The 17,654-nt window shown below is 41.6% G+C and overlaps 1 protein-coding gene across 9 annotated transcripts in view; it reads right to left on the bottom strand.

Annotated features, from left to right (window-relative positions):
- The window catches only part of VTI1A (vesicle transport through interaction with t-SNAREs 1A), a 424,543-nt gene that overhangs the window by 115,917 nt on the left and 290,972 nt on the right, over positions 1-17,654 (bottom strand). Inside the window, exon 9 of one of the 9 annotated variants that reach the window (XM_082408505.1) lies at positions 535-2,419. The exons of the other annotated variants lie outside the window; for them this stretch is intronic. The gene's annotated coding sequence lies outside the window, so the exon portion shown is untranslated. Of the gene's footprint in view, positions 1-534; positions 2,420-17,654 lie in introns of those variants that run through there. 9 annotated transcript variants of the gene reach the window in all.

The following is a 17,654-nucleotide window of genomic DNA, read 5'->3' as shown; positions in this document are numbered from 1 at the left end:
AGTCATTGCAAATTCACTTTTAAGAGCCTTCACTATGGCTCCTATTCCAATTCGTAGGAATCTCTCTGTCTTCCTGTTTCTGGATCACTATCTGGTTTCCATTTCTGAGAAAAAAAGAAAAAAAAAAGCTCTCAGCCTAGTTTTGTCTAACTTCACCTCTGATTTCACTTTTTTGTTCTGTTTTGGCCTCCGCCATCACACCTTGCAGCTGGAGGGCTGCGTCTGGATCACTGGCCGCGGCACACTCGGCTCTCGCGCCCCTGTGAGTGCAGCTACAGAGAATGTGCCTGCAGCCCTTAAAGCCATCAGAAATGAGCCCCGCAGCATCCATACTACCAGTGGTTGGCTACGCCTCAGCTGAAATCACATAACCCACCCAGCATCCAAACTTTCCAATCCATTTTATTTATGAGAGACTTTACATAAAATATGGTAAGTACAACTGTAATGTACCTAGTGTAACAACTGTCAAAGAAAAGCCATTTAACTTCTTTGGGGAGGAAGGCAGGAGAAAGCATAAATACTCTCCAGGTCTGCAGTAAATCAGTTTATTGTAAAAGAGTTTATTGAGATCACAGAGTAGATTCCCAGAGAAGGAAGTAAGATAGTTTCTCGCAGCATGAACGAAATTGTTACACGTGTATAGATACACACATGTAGAGAGCTATATACACATATACAGCTAATCAATTTAATTCATATATACATACGGAGTGAAAGAAAGAGAGAGAAAAGAAGGAAGAGGAGGAGGGGGGAGGAGGGGAAGAGAGAGGGGGAGTGGGAGGAGAAAAAGGGGGAAGGAGGAGGGAGAGACCAACCATCAATGGTAATAAATACAGCAACAGAATCAACAGTTTCAAAACTCAATTGTGCAGAATTGAACTTATTTTTCTAGCTTATAGGATTAAAACTGGATTTCAACCTAGAGGTAACACACTGCATTGACATTAAGAATAATGTCAGGCTGTGTAAATATTTTTCCAAAGAATATGTGGCATTATTAGTGAGAGTAAGACATAACCGTTATGTTTAAGGAAAGAAAGCCTTTATTTGTTCCCTATACAATCATAACTCAATCAACCAAACAAGGCTTTCCCTTGCCCTCAAGCCACCATTATAATGGGAGTTTTGTGTAAGCTCCTTGTTTGTACAAAAGCCTGACGATATAGTCTTGAGGGGTAATCCTAAAGCTGTTAGACCGAAATTAAAACAAATCTTACCGGTAGATCTGGGTTTTTAAGACAGCTCTATTTAAGAGGGCCATGCTGATTATACCAGGAGATAAGCCCCACACAATCGAGGGGTGATCACTTCAGCAAACATGGGCATGGCATTGTAATTTTCTAGTTTTCACCTTACAGAAGAGCAAAGATCTCACAATCACTTTGTAAAAAAGCAGCAAATTCCTCAAGACTTAACAGTCCTGGTATGCAAAAGCCTGAGTACAGGTTGGCTTTATCTTTTTTTTAACCTTAAAAGTAAGAAAGAAAAATTAATGCTCACAGGTAAAATGGGTTCACCTGTCACCAAAACAGAGCAGGACAGACAAGGAAGGGCGTTCTGTCCTATTTTTGCATTCTTAAATCAAATGGGAACTTGATGTCATGGATTGACAAACATCTGGATTGTTTCCAACTTTTTGGATTTTCTTAAAATTTCATCTCTGTCCCTGCCCCAACACATACATATCAATAATCAACACACCACAAACATAACGCATCGTAGTGATCTAGACACCGTGTTTTGAAATTTTAGAACAGAACGATTGAAACTGTCAAACGTCTATTTCTACCTCCTTAGATTCCATGTCTCCACGTGGACTCCTGCATATTTTCCTTGTCTATGTCTATAGCTTCACAATCCCCCTTCTTTATTTCTGGTTCTTTTCAACCCAGGCTTGGAAGACTCCAGTATTCCCCACACTGCTCTCCAAATTCACTTCTCAGCAGCGCATTTTTGTTTTGCTTGATTACAGCACCAACGTTCAATCACCAAGCACTCTGAGAAGAGCTGTGGTTGGCTAGACCCTGGAAATGCACCCTAACTCTTCTGATCTGGGCAGCCTTGGCGTGTTGGGACAGCGAGGAGACACGGGGCCCTTAGTGGCAATGAGAGTCTGGGGGTGGGAAATGAACAGGTGGGGGCTTCCGTGGGTGTAGAAAAGCATGCAGTTCCTTTGAATCTGCTTCTTGAACCAGTGAAACAAAATTCCTTCATACTTTGTGTAGGTGTTATGGTTGACTGGGAGGATTCCCTGAATTCAAATGACTCTTTGCAAGCTTGAGACGGGAGAAAAGAAGCCTTTTTGAGAAGTGTTTTGCAGTTGAACTGCGTCCGTTGCCTGTTTCCAACAAAAATACTTTCTAACACAGTGTCACTAAGCGTTGGTTCAGCAGTGCATGTGAACGGACTTAATACACTAGGGGAAATAAGAAATGGATTTTATTAAGTTTATTAGCAGCTAAAAACACGATACTTCAACAGTGGGAGGAAAGTGATCCACCCACACAATTTGCGTGGAATGAACATTTGGCTTTAACTACAGCTAATATGTGAAACCTAAAACCTAGTTTTCCATCTAAAGACTGTTGGGGTCCATTTTTACACTACCTTGATCAAACCAGGAATTAAAGATCAAGCTGGCTCCCCCCAGTTCTGAGGGGTACTGGTATTTCTCCAGTCACACCTCTTCGCATCAGCATTTCCTTAGGCTTATCTTTCCCTCCCACCTTAGCTTAACTTGGCTCCCGACCAGGGATGCATTTCTACCAATCAGATGCCCCAGCTCCCCTGTTGTAGACAGGAGGCTGAGGGAAGTAGAGTAGGCACCAGCGCTTCTGCGGGAGCCTTGCACAGGAGGGTCACTGATCTCTGAGGCCACTCTTATTAATACAGACATGGTCTCATTGGTGAGCTCAGCTCCGGCCAAGACTAAGGCTAAGCCAGGAGGCCTACATGCTGCTCAGGTTTTAAAGAGAAACGATACATATGAAAAATAATGCTACCAAAAATGTTCATTGGAAACTGGTTCTGGGTTGGGGTCTTAAGCACTTCACTTAATCCTCACAACTACTCTTGGAGGGATTTCCTACTATGATCTTTTTTTTTTTTTTTTAATTTTTTTAATTAATTAATTTATTTATTTATGGCTGTGTTGGGTCTTCGTTTCTGTGCGAGGGCTTTCTCTAGTTGTGGCAAGTGGGGGCCACTCTTCATCGCAGTGCGCGGGCCTCTCACTATCACGGCCTCTCTTGTTGCGGAGCACAGGCTCCAGACGCGCAGGCTCAGTAGTTGTGGCTCACGGGCCTAGTTGCTCCGCGGCATGTGGGATCTTCCCGGACCAGGGCTCGAACCCGTGTCCCCTGCATTGGCAGGCAGATTCTCAACCACTGCGCCACCAGGGAAGCCCCTATGATCTTTCTTATACAGATGAGGAGACAGGCTTGGGAAGCAAAGGTGGTGAATGGCAGGGCCAGGGGCTGAGCCCACACCCCTCTGCCAGGAGCCCTTCCTCTTGACCACTGTGTGACCAGCATCACAGCTGCAGCCAGCACTTCCTCCTGCCTCGTTGGGTCACTGACCCCTTGCACTAGAATTACCTTGGTGTGCGTTTAAAAAATGCAGATTCCCGGACCCCACTCCACAGGTTTTGATTTAGCAGGTCTGGGATGGGGTCCAGCAATCGGTCTTTATAACCCACACCCCAGGTGATTCTGAAGCAGAGAAATGTTTGTGGATTACCGAACTAGGGATGTAGTGGAGACATGGTGATGGGGTCTCCCAGGACTGAGCTGGTGGAGGAAAAGGTGTGCTCCTTACAGATGCTCAGAAGAAAGTACAACGTGGGGATTTGGAGACAATCCACAGTATTATAAGACTTTAAAAATGAGACCACCCCAGTTCAAGTCCCACCTTCTCTATGACCCTTCCTGTTTGTGCTAATCCCCAGTGAATAAACTGTTTTCCAGATTTCTTCAGCTCCAGTTTGGGTCCCATGGTTATACTCTGTTTTATGTATCTTTCCTTTATTTTACAGGTGGTTATTGCATAAACACTATTTGAAAATAACTGTGGGGATATGAAATAAGTGACAATTCTTACATACAAAGATGCTCAGGGCAATATTACGTATAATGGTGAAAAACTATAAACAAACAAAATGTCCAGCAGTAAAAGATTAAACTGTGCAGATATTCTAAACAATGGTTTGAAGCATATTTAATGATATGGAAAATGCTCACATTATGTCAAGTGAAAAAATAATTCTATTTATACGATTTTATAAAAAACAAAAAGAAAAACAAAAAATTGGAAGAGAACACATCTAAATGTCAGAGTGGGTCTCTCTGGGTATTCAGCTTATGGATAATTTAAAATTTTCTTTTTATATTTTTCTGCATGTGATTAATCTTCATCATAAACCATTTTCATATTAAAAATGCCATTAAAGGGGCTTCCCTGGTGGCACAGTGGTTAAGATTCTGCCTGCCAATGCAGGGGACACGGGTTCGAGACCTGGTCCGGGAAGATCCCACATGCTGAAGAGCAACTAAGCCCTTGTGCCACAACTACTGAACCTGCACTCTAGAGGCTGCGAGCCACAACTACTGAGCCCGCGTGCCACCACTACTGATGCCCGAGCGCCTAGAGCCCGTGCTCCGCAACAAGAGAAGCCACCGTAGTGAGAAGCCCGCGCACTGCAACAAAGAGTAGCCCCCGCTCGCCGCAACTAGAGAAAGCCTGCGTGCAGCAAGACCCAACGCAGCCAAAAATAAAATAAATAAAAATAAATAAATTTATTTTTAAAAAATGCCATTAAAAAATAATAGCAGCAAAGAAAGAGAAAAAGTGACAGTAAAAGAGAGACAAAAGATCTCCTCAAGGAGCTTAAAACTGAATGAGGACAATGAGAAAGTTGTATGTGGAGTAGTTACTCCTACCTGCGCTCCCACTGAACCTTGACCTTCCCATCCCAGCACTGGTCACGGAGCAATTCTGCGTCACTGAACTTGGGCCTGAAGGATTGACTCTCTGCTGGATGGTGAGGGCGGGGGCCGTGTCCTCCTTGGTCATCCTGGTACCCACTGCACCCAGCAGAGTGCACACACAGGGCTGCCTCTCAATACATCTTTTTTGCATAGTGAATGAATGACTTAGGTCTCACCTCCCCAACTAAGTTAATGGTGCTTGGAGGGCAGGGCTCACTTCATGTATAATATTTCTGAATTTCTTTGAACACCAGTGTTGGGCATACAGCAGGTGCTTAATCAAGACTTGCTTGTCTGATGGAGATCCTATCACAAGGAAGCTTGCCGGCTGAGAGGAGCCAGTCTCCCAGATGTCTTTCCCGGAGCGCACGCACCACTGCGGCATGTGTATAACCGTAAGTGCCTCGTGGAACGGAAGCGCTGATTTTGTTTGCTGAGAGAAGCAGCTGGGTAGTCCTGGATCTTTATCTGCAAAAGCAGTCATGCCTTAACATACTGCTCCACCCCACACCCCTTTCGGAAAAAGACTGATAAGCATAATGATGATGTTTTAATGAATTTAATTGCACATTCCTTATGTTCTTGCAGAATTGCCAACCAGCCACTTCAACATCCAGCAGTTTACTTGTAATAACTTTTCCCCCTTTCTCTATGCCAGGGAGCATAATTATTCTTGCGGTAATTCCTCTCTCTCCCTTCTTCTCTCTCTGTCTCTCTCTCTCTCTCTGCTCCCCTTGCCTCTCTCTTTTTCTCACTGTTTTTTTCCCTTTCTGGGAATTACTCTAAATGGATATCTTTGAAAAGAGGGTGGCAGGCTGCTTTTGGTACAGGACTTACCAAGGACCCCTTCATCAAAGAAGCCCTTGTGACCACGCTCTGGACCTGAGCCAATCAGATCATCTCGCTGTCTGTTTCTGAAAAAACTCTGACCCTGGTATGCAAGTCGAGCCGGAGTCTGCAGACAGGCTGACTGCACTCTTAGGCCAACCTGTCTTAGCTGACTGAAAAAACGCTGAAGGGAAAATTACCTGTTTGGCTCCAGACGGAATTAACTTTTTTTTTTCTATATACACACACAAGTATGTTTATTATTTTTTGTTTAAAAGCGTTTGTCTATCTAATATATTCATTAATGTTATCTGGTCAGTACTTGAAACATTTTGAAATATGTGCAAATGCAATAAGGCTACAAGGCCTGGAGGCAAAATAAGATGAATTTTCTAATTAAATGACAGAAAACTGTTTGGGGATTAACGAATGGCAGTTCTGTAATCTGTTTACGGGCGCTGCTCCATGCAGGGACATATGGTCCATGTACAGACCCTGGTGGCTTAGGGGGCCTGGATACCAACCAGCCCGGCCCCTCCCCTCCTCCTCTTCAAACCTCACCCACATTGAATCAGATACTGCAGGTAGGTGGTGAGGCCCCAGCCTCAGTAGATCCACCCCCGCCCCCGTCCCTTCTCAAGCAGCCCAGGGCTCAGCTCACCCACTGGGAGCCCACTGTCCCAAGCCGGTATCTTCCTGCCCTAGGTGCCAAAGAAATGCCACAGAATTTTGAGTAAACTTATCTTCTGAGCAGAGTCCTCGAAAAGTCTTACATTCTCTTCAACCCTCAGGCCCACATTTTTGACATTTCTAGACAATTCCAGAAAAAGGTCATAATTGAGAAATATATTGGATAGTTGTTATCTGAGAAAAAGTACCAACACATTTCTTCCCTGGACCCATCCTAGAATCTTCCTCTGAAAACTCAGGCATGCGGATGCTGCACACACAGTGTGGCTCCTGCACGCTGGGCGCTGGGCCAACTAGCAGGGCCCTGAAACAGACAAGATATGACCTTTGCCCTCAAGGGCAGGGTCTGGACACCTCCACACCTGGTATCTTCAGGATTAGTGTGAATGCTTAAAAAGTAACAGTTTTATATCACTAATGTGTTACCAGTGGCACAATGTACAGGTGATAGAATTATCGTGCCATGTATTTTTAATTTGTACTTTTTAGAATTTTCCAAAATTTCTATAGTGAACTTTTACTTTTGTAGGAATATGTTATTAAAAAGAAACTTCTTGGGAGCACTGCACAGGCACATTCCTGAATTACATGGAATCGCGTTAGGGACAACAGGCCAGGCGACAACCAGTAATGGTGAAAGGGGGTCTGAATCCAAAGGGGGAGGAGGGGGATTTTAATGAGTGGGTCAGTCTGAGAGTCACAGCTGGCTTGGGCTAACTTCCTGGAGTGTTAAATCAAGTAATAACAAAAATATGACTGTGTTTTACATACGAGATTTCATAACTTCCTGAGAAGTAAACAGTCCTTTCCCCCTTGGTTGTTTCCTCCTATGGAATGTCTACCTTCTTGCTTTTGGCTCAGCTTTTCCTCAAAGTTTTCTTTATCTACACAGAAGCACGATGGCCCAAACAGAATAACAACCCTATTCTCTCTGGTGTTCCAGCTTGCACAACAGGGGCTATATCAAATTGCAGGAAGATATGTGCTCCCTTCTCTCCCTGGCTCCTAGCTTCCTACCTGTGCTGTGTGCAGAATTCTTCCTGTTACAGATTTAGACTTGACCCTGGAAAGGACAGATGAAAATTCTCTGATGGTTTGAGTCACTCTGACCTTAGAGGGTTTTCTCCCACTTTTACAATCCCCATGAGGTCCTGGACATAAGCTGAAATTGAGGCTTTCCTACCCATTAAAAAAAAATCAAATTCTTTTCATATAATAAATTCACAGAGAATGATCATACTCTGTTCCTGGCTACTTCAACTCTGGGTAGGCAGAACACACATCAGGGGGAAAAAGTCTATTTTTGCCCTTGCACAGTCTCTTTTCCCATACCAAGGGGAAAAGAGCTCATTTTCATCATTGAATTGTATTTCTGAATGAGCAATGAAAAAATGATAGAAAAAATTCCTTGCAAATAGTGCATGGCATGTTATAAAACTATTAGATAACAGTAATTACAGGTTTGGTTTCAACAGCACACAGTTAATCTGGAGGGAAAATGCTCACAGTTTAAGCAGAATAAACTCTAGGATTTGCACACTGCCTACCATTTTGAGAATAGTAACTTTGAGAGAAAAAAAAAAAAAGCTAACTCATTCTCCTTCCAAAGTGGAGAAAAGTGGCTTGGAGATGTTAGTTCTTTCTGGTTATGGGGTTAAGGGTTGTATTATCTTTATATTTAAAAAAGTGAAGCTTCTTGGTTACTTCTCTCATGGACACAAACCTGGAGAAGGAATTCTTTTTTGCAAAAATAAGTTGTAAGTCTAACAGCTGATAATACATATCACTCTGTATATGTTATAGGTAAACTCTCCATATATTGCCATCCTCTTAGGGGCAGTGTCTATATTACGTAATCTTATCTTTTTAAAAGGTGATTGTTTTCCCCAATGTATAACTAAATCTGATTTAATTTTAATTTTTAGAAACTTTCTGTAAAATACATGTACAAATCAGGTCACATGTCTTACTTATTGATTTGTAAAATATGGTTTCAGAGTTCACAAACTATAGACCTCTATCATACCAAAAAAAAAAAAAAAAAAAAGGGGTGGGTGGGGAGGAGAAAGTCCATATAAGTGAAATGAAGGACCACGACTAAGCCTGTGTTATACCTGAAGCCAAACCACCACAGCCCCCATGACATGAAATTTAAGGAGGTAAACAGCAGACATCGACCCAGCACCATAGTTCTTTCTCGCCAATAGACTGATACTGGAGTTAGATACTTTGGCACAGAAAACAATCCATGGTTTACTATGTGAGGGAGACATTTAGTCTGAAAGTTGTTCTTCACCTAAAGAGAGCAGGCCTTATAAACTCTGGTTGCCATAGCAGGGGAGGAAATATAGTTTTAGTGGGAATTTTCCCAAAGAATATTTCCACCGAGGGAGAATGATACCTTCAGCATTTTCAAAGATTTCTCAAATAAGCACAAAGGTCAGAAAGTGCTAGAGCAACAGAAATACAGTGGATGACATCTGTGCATTATTCTTTCGGATATTGTGGCTGGTGAAAAGGAGACTCCTCTGTAATTAGGATATTAACGCTGTCGTAGAGTAGCTGACGGTGTAATTCAAATAGCACAGACCAGGAAGGGACACAGGGGAGGATCAGAGGACAAAATGGAATCAGTGTGACGATGAAAGAGGAGGCTCTGGTTGGAGCCAGAGTGGGCTCGGCCCTGGGAGCTCCTGACCATGGGTTTCACCACGGCTCAGGCAGGGAGAAATTGGTAATTGACACCTGGAAGCTCCTCATGACTGCATATTACGGTTTCTCTATACCTGTTTCCAGTTTATAGTTCTTTATGTGACCTATGCATAGTCATGCCTACACTACAACTTTGGTCCTTCTCAACCTGGGAAGAGAGACCTGCCTTTTCTCTGAATTCTGAGCTAAAAGAACTCTTTAGTTGTAGTTAAGGAGATGTACCTGGCACCTGACTGGATAAGACCAGGTAAGTAGTAGCCGTTAGAGAATGCTGTCTGACCGCTGCCTACTCTACCATCATGAAAACTCATCGTGAAGATGGTGGTGTGGGAAGACATGGAGTTAGCATCTCCTCACAACTAGGGCGCCTGACGGCCGCTGGTGGGGGAACTCTGATGCCCAAGGAAACAGGAGGAACCTCAAAGTGAACTGGTAGAAGTTAGGGGGACTGAGGGGGGAGGAGAAGTGGAGGCCAGACAGGATTGGCGCCTCTGAGGCCAGGGACACAAGGAGAGGCAGTCAGGAGGGACTCTCCAGGAAAAGCGGGAGAAGAGCAGAGGGCAATCGCCTGGCCCACTCGGGCCAGGGAGCCTGCTGAGCTCCCAGGCTCATATCCCCCCTCCAAAGCCCCATCCAAGCCACGTGGGTCCTGGGGGCATAGGAGGGAGGCCAGGGAGATAAGGAGAGGCAGGCAGGAGGGGCCCCCCCAGACCAGAGGAGTGGGAGAGGAGCAGAGGGCGATTGCCCCGCCCACTCGGGCACCGGGAGCCTGCTGAGCTCCCAGCTGAGGTCCCCTGCCCTCTGAGACCAGGGGAGGGGGGCATGCCTGGGAGCCTTCTGTTCCTTGAGCCTAAGCCCCACCCCTCACAGCCCCCAGGGCCTTTTCCAGCCCTGTGAGTCCTGAGCATTGGCCCAGGCCACTGCCCAAACCTCGCCCTTGCTTAGGCCCCGCCCTCCACAGCCAAGGCCTTCCCCTCCCCTTGTTTTTCTTTTTTCTTTTCCTTCCTCCTCTTTTTTACTACTGTGGTACTGATGTACCTTCCAGTTGTTGATTCATCTATATTTTTATTTTTATATTCTTCCTAAAATATCTGTTAGTTTCCTAGTCTAATTTTATTTTTTACTTTGTTATTGCTTTTTTTTTTTTTTTCCGCCTCAGGCGGCTTGCAGGCTCTTAGTTCACAAGCCCGGGGGCAGGCCAAAGCTCCTGCAGTGGGAGCTTCAAATCCGAACCACTGGACTAACAGAGAACCTCAGACCCCAGGGAATATTCATTGGAGTGAGGTCTCACAGAGTTCCTCATCTCAGCACCAAGACCCAGCTCTACCCAACAGCCTACAAACTCCAGTGTTGGAAGCCTCAGGCCAAACAACCAGTAAGACAGGAACACAACCCTACCAATTAAAAAAAAAAAAAAAAGAGAGATGGCAAAAAAACATGTCAGGTGTCAAGATGAAAGAACAAGGTAAAAACCTACAAGACCAAATAAATGAAGAGGAAATAAGCAATCTACTTGAAAAAGAATTCAGAGTAATGATAGTAAAGATGATCCAGAATCTTGGAAATAGAATGGCGGCACGGATTGAGAAAATACAAGAAATGTTTAACAAAGATCTAGAAGAACTAAAGAACAAACAAACAGAGATGAACAACACAATAACTGAAATGAAAAATACACTAGAAGGAATCAATAACAGAATAACTGAGGCAGAAGAACGAATAAGTGAGCTGGAAGACAAAATGGTGGAAATAACTGCTGAGGAGCAGAATAAAGAAAAAAGAATGAAAAGAATTGAAGACAATTTCAGAGACCTCTGGGACAACATTAAACACACCAACATTCGAATTATAGGGGTCCCAGAAGAAGAGGAGAAAAAGAAAGGGTCTGAGAAAATATTTGAAGAGATTATAGTTGAAAACTTCCCTAACATGGGAAAGGAAATAGTCACCCAAGTCCAGGAAGCACAGAGAGTCCCATACAGGATAAACCCTAGGAAAAACACACCAAGGCACATATTAATCAAATTAACAAAAATTAAATTCCAAGAAAAAAATATTAAAAGCAGCAAGGGAAAAACTAAAAGTAACATACAAAGGAATCCCCATAAGGTTATCAGCTGATTTTTCAGCAGAAACTCTGCAGACCAGAAGGGAGTGGCAGGATATACTTAAAGTGATGAAAGAGAAAAACCTACAACCAAGATTACTCTACCCAGCAAGGATCTCATTCAGATTTGATGGAGAAGTCAAAAGCCTTTCAGACAAGCAAAAGCTAAGAGAATTCAGCACCACCAAACCAGCTTTACAACAAATACTAAAGAAACTTCTCTAAGCAGGAAACACAAGAGAAGAAAAAGACCCACAAAAACAAACCCAAAACAATGAAGAAAATGGTAACAGGAACATACATATCGATAATAACTTTGAATGTAATGGATTAAATGCCCCAACCAAAAGACACAGACTGGCTGAATGGATACAAAAACAAGACCCATATATATGCTGTCTACAAGAGACCCACTTCAGACCTAGGGACACATACAGACTGAAAGTGAAGGGATAGAAAAAGATATTCCATGCAAATGGAAATCAAAAGAAAGCTAGAGTAGCAATACTTGTATCAAATAAAACAGACTTTAAAATAAAGACTGTTACAAGAGATAAGGAGGGACACTACACAATGATCAAAGGATCAATCCAAGAAGAAGATATAACAATTATAAATGTTTATGCACCCAACATAGTAGGAGCACCCCAATACATAAGGCAAATGCTAACAACCATGAAAGAAGAAATCAACAGTAACACAATAATAGTAGGGGACTTTAACACCCCACTTACACCAATGGACAGAATATCCAAACAGAAAATAAATAAGGAAACACAAGCTTTAAATGACACAATAGACCAGATAGATCTAATTGATATTTATAGAACATTCCACCCAAAAGTGCCAGAATACATTTTGTTCTCAAGTGCACACAGAACATTCTCCAGGGTAGATCACATCTTGGGTCACAAATCAAGCCTCGGAAAATATAAGAAAATTGAAACTGTATCAAGCATCTTTTCTGACCACAATGCTATGAGATTGGAAATCAATTTCCAATTGATTTTCTACAGGAAAAAAACTGTAAAAAACACAAATACATGGCGGTTAAACAGTGCACTACTAAATAACCAAGAAACAACTGAAGAAATCAAAGAAGAAATAAAAAAATACATAGAAACAAATGACAGTGAAAACACGACGACCTAAAACCTACAGGATGCAGCAAAAGCAGTTCTAAGAGGGAAGTTTAAAGCAATTCAATCTCACTTCAAGAAACAAGAAAAATCTCAAATAAACAATCTAACCCTACACTTAAAACAACTAGAGAAAGAACAAAGAAAACCCAAAGTCAGTAGAAGGAAAGAAATCATAAAGATCAGAGCAGAGATAAATGAAATAGAAACGAAGAAAACAATAGCAAAGATCAATAAAATTAAAAGCTGGTTCTTTGAGAAGATAAACAAAATTGATAAACCCTTAGCCAGACTCATCAAGAAAAAAAGGGAGAGGACGCAAATCAATTAAATTAGAAATGAAAAAGGAGAAATCACAACTGACACTGCAGAAATACAAAGGATTATAAGAGACTACTACAAAGAACTATATGCCAATAAAATGGACAACCACAAAGAAATGGACAAATTCTTGGAAAGGTACAATTTTCCAAGACTGAACCAGGAAGAATTAGAAAATATAAACAGACCTATCACAAGTAATGAAATTGAAACTGTAATTAAATATCTTCCAACAAACAAAAGTCCAGGACCAGATGGCTTCACAGTGAATTCTATCAAATATTTAGAGAAGAGCTAACACCCATCCTTCTCAAACTCTTCCCAAAAATTGCAGAGGGAGAAATACTCCCAAATTCATTCTACGAAGCCACCATCACCCTGATACCAAAACCAGAAAAAGATATCACAAAAAATGAAAATTATAGACTAATATCACTGATAAACATAGATGCAAAAATCCTGAACAAAATACTAGGAAACAGAATCCAACAGCACATTAAAAGGATCATACACCATGATCAAGTGGGATTTATCCCAGGGATGCAAGGATTCTTCAATATATGCAAATCAATCAATGTGATACACCACATTTACAAATTAAGGAATAAAAAACATATGATCATCTCAATAGATGCAGAAAAAGCTTTTCACAAAATTCAACACCCATTTATGATAAAAACTCTCCAGAAAATGGGCATAGAGGGAACCTACCTTAACATAATAAAGGCTATATATGACAAACCCACAGCAAGCATCATACTCAATGCTGAAAAACTGAAAGCATTTCCACTAAGATCAGGAACAAGACAAGGATGTGTACTCTCGCCACTCTTATTCAACATAGTTTTGGAAGTCCTAGCCACAGCAATCAGAGAAGAAAAAGAAATACAAATTGGAAAAGAGTAAGTAAAACTGTCACTGTTTGCCAATGACATGATACTATACATAGAAAATCCTAAAGATGCCACCAGAAAACTACTAGAACTAATCAATGAATTTGGTAAGGTTGCAGGATACAAAATCAATGCACAGAAATCTCTTGCATTCCTATATACTAATGATGAAAAATCTGAAAGAGAAATTAAGGAAACACTCCCATTTACCATTGCAACAAAAAAGAACAAAATACCTAGGAATAAACCCACCTAAGGAGACAAAGGACTTGTACTCAGAAAACTATAAAACACTGGTGAAAGAAATCAAAGATGACATAAACAGATGGAGAAATATACCATATTCTTGGATTGGAAGAATCAATATTGTGAAAATGGCTATACTACCCAAAGCAATCTACAGATTCAATGCAATCCCTATCAAACTACCAATGGCATTCTTCACAGAATTAGAACAAAAAATTTCACAATTTGTATGGAAACACAAAAGACCCCGAAAAGCCAAAGCAATCTTGAGAAAGAAAAATGGAGTTGGAAGAATCAGGCTCCCTGACTTCAAACTATACCACAAAGCTACAGTAATCAAGACAGTATGGTACTGGCACAAAAACAGAAATATAGATCAATGGTAGAAGATAGAATGCCCAGAGATAAACCCACGCACACATGGGCACTTAATTTACGATAAAGGAGGCAAGAACATACAATGGAGAAAAGACAGCCTCTTCAATAAGTGGTGCTGGGAAAACTGGACAGCTACATGTACAAGAATGAAATTAGAACACTCCCTAACACCATACACAAAAACAAACTCCAAATGGATTAAAGATTTAAACGTAAGACCAGACACTAAAAAACTCTTAGAGGAAAACATAGGAAAAAGACACTTTGACATAAACCACAGCAAGATCTTTTTTGACCCAACTCCTAGAGTAACGGAAATAAAAACAAATATAAACAAATGGGACTTAAAAGCTTTTGCACAGCAAAGGAAACCATAAACAAGACAAAAAGACAACCCTCAGAAAGGGAGGAAATATTTGCAAATGAAACAACAGACAAAGGATTAATCTCCAAAATATACAAACAGCTCATGGAGCTCAATATTGAAAAAACAAACAATCCAGTTAAAAAATGGGTAGAAGACCTAAATAGACATTTCTCCAAAGAAGATATACTGATTGCCAACAAACACATGAAAGGATGCTCAACATCACTAATCATTAGAGAAATGCAAATCAAAACTACAATGAGGTATTATCTCACACCGGTCAGAATGGCCATCATCAAAAAATCTAGAAACAGCTAATGCTGGAAAGGGTGTGGTGAAAAGGGAACCCTCTTGCACTGTTGGTGGGAATGTAAATTGATACAACCACTATGGAAAACAGTATGGAGGTTCCTTAAAAAACTAAAAGTAGAACTACCATATGACCCAGCAATCCCACTACTGGGCATATACCCTGAGAAAACCATAATTCAAAAAGAGACATGTACCACAATGTTCACTGCAGTACTATTTACAATAGCCAGGACATGGAACCAACCTAAATGTCCATCGACAGATGAATGGATAAAGAAGATGTGGCACATATATACAATGGAATATTACACAGCCATAAAAAGAAATGAAATTGAGTTATTTGTAGTGAGGTGGATGGACCTAGAGTCTGTCATACAGAGTGAAGTAAGTCAGAAAGAGAAAAGCAAATACCATATGCTAACGCATATATACGGAATCTACAAAAAAAAAAAAAAAAAAAAAAGGTACTGATGAACCTAGTTGCAGGGCAGGAATAAAGATGTAGACACAGAAAATGGACTTGAGGACATGGGGTGGGAGGGCGAAGCTGGGGTGAAGTGAGAGTAGCATCGACATATATACACTACTGAATGTAAAATAGTTGGCTGGTGGGAAGCAGCAGCATAGCACAGGGAGATGGGCTTGGTGCTTTGCGATGACCTAGGGGGGTGGGATAGGGAGGATGGGAGGGAGGCTCAAGAGGGAGGGGATATGGGGACATGTGTATGCATATGGCTGATTCTCTTTGTTGTGCCACAGAAACTAACACAGTATTATGAAGCAATTATACTCCAATAAAGATCTATTTAAAAATTAAAAATAAATAAATAAAATAAAAAAAATTAAAAAAAAAGAAAACTCACTGTTGAGCAAAGAACGCACGGCTGCCACCTGCAAGCACTGAGATACCTCAAAGTGACTGTCTAACCAATGAGGGTAGAGATCAACTCCCTGTCTTTGCAGGTACACGGTATTAAATTCATCCTGTGCTGTGGCTTTTCTTTTTGCACCATTCTAAAATGCATAATCTCTAGGAGTTGGGTCTAGTGGTCTAGACTATCTCTAGGGCCCCAGACTCTTATTCCAGTTCTTTGTTTTAATGGAGAGATGGACAATTTTAGTTCTTTTATTGATCCTATTGACAAAGGTGACTATAATTGCCTCTAGTAAGACCATAAATTTTAGAAGAAATGAACAATACTTTAAATGATATCTTAACTGCTACCCCATGATGCCTAACAGGGTCTGAATAGTTTGTTTTACAATTGTTCCTCCCTATCTCTCAGGATCATATGAAGATAAGACAACACCTCCACTGCCTCTTGAGTCATTTGGAAGAGAATGCTCTCTAAATCCAAGGAATGGTATGATTTCTGATTCTACGAAGACATAGGATTCATAGGGATAATTAACATGTGTTTCTCTGCCTCTCTCACTATATATCAATATCTCTCTTCACTTCTTAAAATGTGCTCAATATTCTCTCAAGGTGCACACTTCACTGCCACATATAAAATTGCCTAATGCTAATAAAATTGCAAAGGGCTTTGCCCTAACAATCCCAATCATGTTATTAAATGCAATTAATGAAATGAAAGAGATAAAAGAAATAGTTTCCAGAATTCAGCCTAGGTGTATCTTGGGCAGAACATCTACAAATACTTGAGGCCATGTGTTCCAACAGGAGGGACTTGGGTTAATTGTTCTTAAAGCAAAAATCTTGTGGCCAAGAGCATCTGTACTAGAAATGTTTATGTACAACCAATCAGGCTTTATTGGGTGGTGCAGTGAATCAGACTCTAGGAGATCACCCCAAGTAGGCAGCAGGTTGGACAGAAGGCAGTGGTTGACCCACTGGTATTTAAAACAATGATTTGAAGGTCACACGCGTCTTAGCAGACCACAAAGCCATGGGCTTGCTTCTCTCGCCTTCCACTGACCCTTCCTCTTAAGGTGCAGGATACACTGCTGGGTATTCTCCCTTTCTAGACTGCCCTTGGTGAACATTACAGGTGAATTTCAACCAAATTCCGAAGTGAGAAAAAGAGAGCCTGCTGCTTCCAGAACTGGCCCTGCACAGAGCTGGTCTGGCCCAAAGTCTTACCACTTAGTAACGAGCAATACCCCCTGCATAGTTACCTGCTTAATAGTGGCGCTTGGTAGGAATGGTCCTTAACCTGTTTGGGACTTGGTCATCTCTCACTGGAAACAATATAGTACTAGAATTAGCATTCCTCACAGCCTAGGCAGAAATGCAAATTAGACTGTTTTGTTTGGCTTAGTTGATGTTTGAAAAAGCTTGGATTGAATGCTTTAAGATAGTCCATGCACACCTTGGTTCACCCCAGGCCCTCCACTTCCTGTTGTGTAACATTTGGCCAGCCCCACCTGGCACCTTTATGTGACCCACCTGCTCACGCAGATATCTGACCTCTGGTCTAGAAGCGAAGGTGCATCTTTCAGGGTCTTTCCTTAAGTGATTATTCAACACTGCTGTCTTCCCTCTGTATGATTAGTTAACCAGCAGGGAGTTAATTGTTGAGCACCTACTGTGTGTCTGCAATGCTAGATGCTGGCGTCACAGAGGTTACTCCCTGCCTTCTAGAAGCTTGCTCTCTAGTCCATGCCCTGGCCCGTCAGTGCTCTTTCTGCTAAAAGACAGACCACCATCCC

The sequence above is a fragment of the Balaenoptera borealis genome (genome assembly GCF_965194805.1).
Source record: "Balaenoptera borealis genome assembly, chromosome: 10".
Taxonomy (NCBI): domain Eukaryota; kingdom Metazoa; phylum Chordata; class Mammalia; order Artiodactyla; family Balaenopteridae; genus Balaenoptera; species Balaenoptera borealis.
Note: the sequence above shows the minus strand (reverse complement) of the source record. Positions and strands in the feature narration are given on the sequence as shown.